The sequence below is a fragment of the Pristiophorus japonicus genome, chromosome 2 (assembly GCF_044704955.1).
Source record: "Pristiophorus japonicus isolate sPriJap1 chromosome 2, sPriJap1.hap1, whole genome shotgun sequence".
NCBI lineage: Eukaryota > Metazoa > Chordata > Chondrichthyes > Pristiophoridae > Pristiophorus > Pristiophorus japonicus.
Window position 1 is genome coordinate 212,953,877 of NC_091978.1, and position 9,321 is coordinate 212,963,197.

At 45.3% G+C, this 9,321-nt stretch overlaps 1 protein-coding gene across 3 annotated transcripts in view; it reads right to left on the reverse strand.

Annotated features, from left to right (window-relative positions):
* The window catches only part of LOC139233089 (complement C1q tumor necrosis factor-related protein 7), a 90,231-nt gene extending 86,749 nt beyond the window's left edge, over positions 1 to 3,482 (reverse strand). For all 3 annotated transcript variants that reach the window (XM_070863628.1, XM_070863619.1, XM_070863611.1), the window contains exon 1: positions 3,235 to 3,482. The gene's annotated coding sequence lies outside the window, so the exon portion shown is untranslated. The remainder of the gene's footprint in view (positions 1 to 3,234) is intronic.
* Positions 3,483 to 9,321: the final 5,839 nt, after the last annotated feature.

Below are 9,321 nucleotides of genomic sequence, written 5' to 3' on the forward strand. Positions count from 1 at the left end.
TCCAATGTGGGAATTACAGTCTCTGCAACAGGTGGGGCAGACAGAAGGAAAGAGTGGGTGGGGAGCTGGGTTTGCTGCACGCTCCTTCCACTGTTTGCGCTTGGTTTCTGCATGCTCTCGGCGACGAGACTCGAGATGTTCAGTGCCTTCCCGGATGCTCTTCCTACACTTTGGGCGGTCTTGGGCCAGGGATTCCCAGGTTCCGGAGGGGATGTTATACTTTATCAAGGAGGCTTTGAGGGTGTCCTTGAAGTGTTTCCTCTGCCCACCTGGGGCTCACTTGCCATATAGGATTTCCGAGTAGAGCACTTGCTTAGGGAGTCTCGAGTCGGGCATGCAATGCTATCTTCAGGGATCTGTAGACCTGCACTCCAAGGTTCCTTTGTTCTTATACACTTTTCAATGTCATACCATTTAATGTGTATTCCCTTGCCTTGTTAGACCTCCCCAAATGCATTACCCCAAACTTATCCGGATTGAATTCCATTTGCCACTGTTCCACCCACCTGACCAGTACATTGATATCTTCCTGCAATCCACTTACTTCTTCATTATTAACCACACAACCTATTTTAGTGTCAGCTGCAAACTTCTTAATCATACCCCCAACATTCAAGTCCAAGTCATTGATATATACCACAAAAAGCAAGGGACCCAGCACTGAGCCCTGCAGAACCCCACTGGATACAGCCTTCCAGTCACAAAAACACCCATCAACCATTACCCTTTGTTTCCTGCCTCCGAGCCAAATTTGGATCCAACTTGCCACTTTGCCCTGGACCCATGGGCTTTTATTTTCATGACCAGTCTGCCATGTGGGACCTTTGCTAAAATCCATATACACTACATCATAAGCACTCTCCTCATCGACCCTCCTGGTTACCGCCTCGAAAAATTCAATCAAGTTAGTCAGACACGGCCTTCCCTTGACAAATCCATGCTGACTGTCCTTGATTAATCCGTGTCTTTCTAAATGAAGATTTATCCTGTCCTTCAGGATTTTTTCCAATAATTTTCCCACCACTGAGATTAAGCTGATGGGCCTGTAATTACTCGGTCTATCCCTTTCTCCCTTTTTAAACAAAGGTACAACATAATATATCATTCCTCCTCACAGTTGTAATTGTATTGTGACCCCCTTCCCTTTTTATCCCCCTCTCTATCTCATCTGAAAATCCAGTAACCAGGAATGTTGAGCTGCCATTTCTTCCTTTCCTTCAGCCATGTTTCAACAATACTATGATACCCCCCGTACTTTCACATGTCTATCTGTCCTCTCAGCTCATCTGTCTTATTCATTGGACTCCTTGCATTGAAACTCTGCCAAACTCTTTTGTTGTCCATTTTCTAGCCTTTGTTTCCTCTGCCTACCAAACTTGCTTACTACGTTTCTGCCTTCCATTTCCAGCTTTTCTTATCTCCCTTCTAAATCTACGCTCAGGTTCCCAACCCCTGCCAAGCTAGTTTAAACCCTCCCCAACAGCACTAGCAACCCCCATCCAACCCCCCCCCCCCCCCACTCCCACACCTCCGGTTGTACAGGTCCTACCTCCCCCCCTGAACCTGTCCTAATGCCTCAGTAATTCCTTCCTGCACCTTCTCTCCAGCCACACTTTCATCTTCTCTAGCCTCCTGTTACTGTACTCGCTAGCACGTGGCACCGAGAGTAATCCAGAGATTACTACCTTTGAAGTCCTGCTTACTAGTCTTTTCCCTAGCTCCCTAAATTCTGCCTGCAGGACCTCATCCCTCTTTCTACCCATGTCATTGGTACCGATATGGACCATAACCTCTGGCTGTTCGCCTGCCCCCTCAGAATGTCCTGCCACCGCTCAATGACATCCCTGACCTAGGATCCGTTAAGCTACCTTTAGAGTGACTAAGGCATACCAGTGAACCAAATGATGGAAGTGATGACAAACGGGTGAGTCCAGGTTGAGATGTGGTCAGAAAATCTAAAGAAGCAAAGGATAGCAGCCACTGTCTAAAAGGAAAATTAAAAGACACTTGTAAAAATGAAAACTCTGTAGCTCAAGCTATAACTAATCACCACATGATCAAGGATTTACCAAACTATAGTTAATCACCACAAGACCATGGATGTACCATATTTTACACAGGAATGGTGCAGTAGTTGAATTTTCATCAGTTCAAAGAAGCCTAATCTGGATCAGAGGAGTTATTATCTTGAAAGATAGTGGAGCCCCTTTAAAGGCCCCTTTACATTGAAGCAATGTTGCTGATAGTAGAGACACAGAACAAGTACAACAACCTTAAACATGAATTTGAAATATTATGCCTGAAATAAAGCTTTGGCAGTTAGGATATCGCTAGGAACCATATATCTTAGTATCTGATCTGAAGTGAAGAAGAAATAGCTAACTCCAATTCAACTAGAATCTGAAAGGTAGTAGTAACTCCCATTTTATCAACAATACAGTCTTTTCATTAATGTTAGCTCTCTCGACCAATTCACCAAGAGATTTTGTGCTGGTCATATCTTAGGCGCAAGAGATGTTGTTAGAAAAGGTGAGCAAATCCATTAATGATTAATAATTTGTATTGCAGTGGCTGTTTATGTTCTCACTGAATGCTCCAAGTACATTATTCAGTGCAAAAAATAAATACTGGCTCAAATACAACTGCAACTGATCCACAAATACTTCTTGCATCTGTTCTTTTTGGAGTTTCTGGATTTTGATATATTTCTCCAACTCTAGCTCGCATTTCAGCTCAGATACTAAGATATATAATTCCCAATATCCGAACTGCCAAAGCTTCATTTTAGAAATAACATTTTGAATTCATGTTTAAAATTGTTATAATTGTCCTTTTCCATTGAATGACGGTCACAATTCTAAAGCGTTTTCTATTTATAATGCTGCGAGGCTTCTGTAACAGTCCAGAACAATACAACTTGCCTTGTTTCTTTTTGCCCAAAGCACATTCTATTGCAGATAAGCATTTAGTAATCATTAGAAGTATTAAGAAGCCCAAAGTTACATGTGCTGACAATCACTTCAAGTCCGCCATAAGTGTTTAAAGTATTCTGAGAACAAGAAAACATCAGCCCAGCTGTGGTCTGTGCAATCACTGAGAAGCCACAGCTGGACTTTTCATTTTACAGTTTGCTCAAGGGACTCAAAGATTAAAACTGAAATATATTAACTTTCTTTAAAGATTTTATGTTAAAACCAAATATTTTTGTTGACTATATCTCTTAAAGTCACTTACCACGTTCAGGCAGTTATTCAGCTGCTGTATGTAAGTGCAGTAACCCAGCTCTCAGATGATCATTCACAAGCCTGTGTTTTGCTTCAGAATAAAGATCATTTCTGATGTTCTTTAAACATTTCTAAACATGCCTGTTACCTTCGCCACACATGGGTAGAAAAGAGCTAAAGAAAGCAACAGACTGTGATACACTTATTGTCAGAATGACCATTTGCATTAGTCACGACAGCTACAACCCATACTATCCTTTCTCCTTCCCCTCCATCCTCCCGCCACCACTCAACCCCCCTTCCCCCGCCTCAAACCAAAAACATTTCCACTACCATTTTTGGCAGATTAGTTGGTTGCATAGTTTAAGAATAACATAATGGGCCGGATAATTTCATCAAAGAATAGCATGTCCTGTCAGAAGAAATTAGGATTGCCTGAAGTAGTTCAAATAATGCCATAACAATGGGAAGGAACTAGACAAATGTGAGTTCACAGCCATAACCAGTATCAAAGTTTATATAAAGAAAGAACACTGCAGATTGCATTACTACAATTACAGTATGCCCAAGAGCAGCCTCATTATTCTTTTATAAAATGTCTAAAATAATCCGGGTGTGAAAATAGGTTAATTAAATTTACCATGTAGTAAATTCTGCCACCAGCTCCCGCACACAACTCCGAACATGCAAAGGCAGGAATGCAAATGTACACAGAGCTAGTAACAGAGCAAGTTATAACCAGTGTCTTTTGTACTTGTCTATTAAAGACACAACATTAGTTGCCGACAAAGTCATCATAGCCCATATGTTCCAAGGTACTGGAATTAAATCGTAAACTTCAAAGCACAAAGAAACATTGTTCAGTGTTGTATGTGAATGAAGAGTCTGACTGGATACTGTGAGCTCAAAGTAAAGTGTGACCTTAGTCTTTTATTGCAGGTCTCCAGAGTGCCTCTCTAGCCTGTGAGGCCTCCTTAAGTACAGGTGCTTCCAAAGGATTGTGGGATCCCTTGGGACTCCAGGGAATGAGCCCTCTGGTGGCTGTACAAGGTATATACAAGTTTACATACATAACAACACTCCCCCCAAAGTCAACAGTGTAACTATTTACAAGGTGAGTCGATCTGGGGCCTTTCTTTCCCTGGTTGATCGTCTCGGTGCAAATGTTGGTTTTGGTGAATCGTTTGTTGGGCCCTCGCTGGACTGCTGTGCAACTGGCCTTGCTGGGCTGCCTGATGGTGAGTCCTGCTGGGCTGCTGCAGGTGATGGGTTCTGCTTCGTGGCCACTGGTGTGTATGTTGGGGAGTTAAAGAAGGTAGGGTCCAATGTGGTTGCTCAGGATAGTCCGTGAATCTGAGTTTGATTTGGTCCAAGTATTTCTGGTGAATGAGTCCATGAGAAAGTTTGACCCAAAACACCCTGCTCCCCTCTTTGGCCACAATAGTGCCAGGAAGCCACTTTGGACCTTGTCCATAATTCAATACAAATACAGGATCATTGATTTCAATTTCGCGTGAGACATTTGCGCTATCATGATATGTACTTTGTTGAAGCCGTCTGCTCTCTACCTGTTCATGTAGATCAGGGTGAACTAACGAGAGCCTTGTCATAAGTGCTCTTTTCATGAGCAGTTCAGCAGGTGGAATCCCAGTGAGCGAGTGGGGTCTCGTGCAGTAGCTAAGCAGAACTCAGTATAGGCAAGTCTGCAGTGAGTCTTCAATTTCCCTCTTCAAGCCTTGCTTGATAGTTTGCACTGCTCTCTCTGCCTGATCATTCGATGCTGGTTTGAACGGGGTAGATGCAATATGGTTTGATCCCGTTACGGGTCATGAACTCTTTGAAGTCGGCACTGGTAAAACATGGCCTGTTGTCGCTCACAATGACATCAGGTAGTCCGTGCGTGGCAAACATGGCCCGCAGGCTTTCAGTGGTGGCAGCGGATGTGCTTGACGACATTATCTCACATTCAATCCATTTGGAGTACGCATCTACAACCACAAGGAACATTTTACCCAAAAGCGGGCTTGCATAATCGACATGGACCCTGGACCATGGTTTTCAGGGCCACGACCATAAACTTAGTGACGCCTCCCTGGGTGCATTGCTTAACTGCGAGCATGTATTACATCTGTGCATGCAGGACTCAAAGTCTTCATCGATACCAGGCCACCACACGTGGGATCTGGCTATCGCTTTCATCATTACGATGGCTGAGTGAGTACTGTGGAGGTCACAGTTGAAAGTGTCTCTGCCCTTCTTGGGGACCACTACCCGATTGCCCCACAGAAGGCAGTCTGCCTGTATAGACGTTTCATCTTTGCGCCGCTGGTACGTCTTTATCTCTTCCTGCATTTCCACTGGGACACTGGACCAGCTCCCGTGAAGCGCACAATTGTTTACTAAGGACAGTAAGTGGTCCTGGTTCATCCATGTTCTAATCTGTCGGGCTGTGACGGGTGATTGCTCACTCTCAAATGTTTCCATAACCATGACTAAATCTGCGGGCTGCACCATTTCCATCCCCGTGATGGGCAATGGCAGCCTACTGAGAGCATCGGCATGGTTTTCTGTGCCTGGCCTGTGACGGATGGCGTAGTTGTATGCGGACAACGTGAACACCCATCTCTGGATGCGGACCGATGCATTCGTATTGATCCCCTTACTCTCGGAAAACAGGGATATTAGTGGGTTATGGTCCGTTTCCAATTCAAATTTTAGCCCAAACAGATATTGATGCATTGTCTTTACCCCATAGACACACGCTAACGCTTCTTTTTCAATTACGCTGTAGGCTCTCTCAGCCTTAGACAGACTTCTGGATGCATAAGCAACCGGTTGCAATTTCCCAGATTCATTAGCTTGTTGCAATACACACCCGATACCATACGACGATGCATCACAGGCTAGTACCAAGTGCTTACATGGATCATACAATACAAGCAATTTGTTTGAGCATAACAATTTTCTAGCTTTTACAAAGGCATTTTCTTGGCTTTCACCCCATACCCATTCGTCCCCTTTATGCAGTAAGGCATGCAGTGATTCTAACCGTGTGCTGAGACCCACTTCAGTAAGAAGTTACCAAAGTAGTTCAGGAGTCCTAGAAACGACTGCAGCTCCGTCACGTTCTGTGACCTTGGTGTGTTCTCGATTGTCTCTGTCTTCAAATCAGTGGGCCTGATGCTGTCTGCCATGATTCTTCTCCCCAGGAACTCCACTTCAGGCTCCAGGAAATCGCACTTCAAGCGTTTCAACCTGAGCCTCACGCGGTTGAGTCGATTAAGAACCTCCTCCAGGTTCTGCAGAAGCTCGACTGTGTCCCAACCTCTAACCAAGATGTCGTCCTGGAAGACTACCATGCACCGGACCTTCTTCAGTAAGCTTTCCATGTTTCTCTGGAATATCGCCGCGGCTGATCGAATTCCAAATGGGCATCTGTTATAAATGAAGAGACCTTTGTGCGTGTTGATGCATGTGAGGCCTTTCGATTATTCCGCCAGGTCCTGCATCATATAGGTCGAGGTCAAGTCCAGCTTCGTGAATGTCTTTCCTCCCGCCAGCGTAGCAAAAAGGTCATCAGCCTTTGGTCGTGGGTATTGATTCTGCAGGGAGAAACGATTGATAGTTACTTTGTAATCACCACAGATTCTGACGGTGCCGTCTCTCTTAAGGACTGAAACAATCGGACTGGCCCACTCGCTGAACTCGATCAGCGAAATGATGCCCTCTCGTTGCAGCCGGTCCAGCTCGATCTCTACCCTTTCTCTCGTCATGTACGGTACTGCTCTCACCTTGTGATGGATGGGTCGCGCCCCCGGAATTAGGTGGAACTTCCTGATGCCTGGTTTGAACAGCGAAAGGAACTTGTATAAGACCTGGGCACATGAAGTGTCATCAGCGGACGAGAGTGCTCGGACGTCATCCCAGGTCCAGCGTATCTTTCCCAGCCAGCTCCTGCCGAGCAGCGTGGGACCATCGTCCGGTACCACCCAGAGTGGTAGCTTGTGCATCGCTCCATCATAGGAGACCTTTACAGTAGCACTGCCGATTACGGGAATCAGTTCCTTTGTGTAAGTTCTCAGTTTTGTGCGAATAGGAGTCAAGACTGGCCTTGAGGCCTTGCTGCACCACAATTTATCGAAAGTCATTTTGCTCATAATGGACTGGCTCGTGCCTGTGTCCAGCTCCATTGACACCGGGAGTCCATTTAATTCAACCTTCAGCATTATCGGGGGACACTTTGTGGTAAATGTGTGCACACCATATACCTCTGCCTCTTCGGTCTGAGGCTCTGGTTCGTCGTGATCCACCGTGGATCTGTCCTCCTCTGCAACATGGTGGTTTGCAGGACTAACAGGGTTTTCAGCTCGCCTGCACATACGTTGGAGGTGTCCCATTGTTCCACCACCCTTGCAAACGTACCCTTTGAAAGGGCATGAATGGAAACAATGATCACCCATGCAGCACCAACAAGGTGTTAATGGCCTTGTGATCATCACCTTGATGGTGGACTCTGAGGCATCTGCGGACATGCAGCTGCCCTGTATGTTGCGATTTGAAAACATCATCACTTTGTTCACAGTACTTGTAGCAGCATTCGTGTGCTCAGAGATTTGCTTAGTATTGTCACTGGTGGCAATGAATGCCTGGGTTATCGCTATGGTCTTACTCAAGGTTGGGGTCTCTACAGTCAAAAGCTTGCGAAGTATCACTTCATGGCCAATGCCAAGTACGAAAAAGTCTCTGAGCATGTGCTCCAAATGTCCTTCAAATTCGCAAAGTCCTGCAAGGCGTCTTAGCTCGGCGACATAACTCGCTACTTCCTGGCCTTCAGACCTCTTGTAGGTGTAGAACTGGTACCTCGCCATCAGAACGCTTTCCTTCATGTTCAAATGCTCCCCGACCAGTGTGCACAAATCATCGTACGATTTCTCTGTGGGTTTCTCTGGAGCAAGCAGATTTTTCATGATGCCATACGTTGGTGCCCCACAGACGGTGAGGAGAATCGCCCTTCGTTTGGCAGCATTCACTTCTCCTTCCAGCTCGATGGCCACGAAGTATTGATTGAGTCGCTCCACAAAGGTTTCACAATCATCTCCCTCCGAGAATTTCTCCAGGTTGCCATTGTTCTCTGCATCGTTTGGTTCGTCATCTGAAGCTCGTCGCCAGTTGTTATATATGAATAAAGAGTCTGGCTGGATACTGTGAGCTCAAAGTAAAGTGTGACCGTAGTCTTTTATTGCAGGTCTCCAGACTGCCGCTCCAGCCTGTGAGGCCTCCTTAAGTATCTGTGCTCCCAAGGGATTGTGGGATCCCTTGGGACTCCAGGGGATGAGCCCTCTGGTGGCTGTACAAGGTATATACAAGTTTACATACATAACGTTCAGAAAGAACACTTTCGTTTAGTCGTAAGAAAAACAAATCAGTACCACCATTTTGTTGTATTATTGAATAATCAAATACTAGTAGGTCTACACAGATATGCTGATATTCCCACACGAAATGTTTATGATGTTGGACACAATGCCCGAGAAATTCATTTGCACCGCGTCCATTTTACAGACATAAAACAGGCACCTAAGCAGCCAATATAGTGAGTGACGCATGTGCACACCTGCATTGTATGTGTACCACTGCCATACTTGGACCGGGCTCCTCTAGAGGCATCCAGGCTCACACCAGAAGTATTTCGAATGCATATAAAAATATTTAAATAAGGGCTCTTTTCTGAAACTGGGCTAGCCCTGCATTTGACTCACTACATGATAAACTGAATAAGCAACTCATGGCGCTAATAAGCAGAAATTACCCTTTAGCAGTGCTATTTAAAGGCCTCATCTATTATCTATTATCTGAGTCAGCTGTCGCTCAATGGGTAGCACACTCACCTCTGAGTCAGGAAGTTGTGGTTTCAAGTTCCCCTCCAGGGACTTAAGCACAAAAATATCAAGGCTGACACTCCAGTGCAGTGCTGAGGGAGCAATGACTGCACTGTTGCAGGTGCCGTCTTCCAGATGAGACGTTAAATCGAGCTGCCATTTGTTCTCTCAAGTGGAGGTAAAAAATCCCATGGTACTATTGTGAAGAAGAGCAGGAG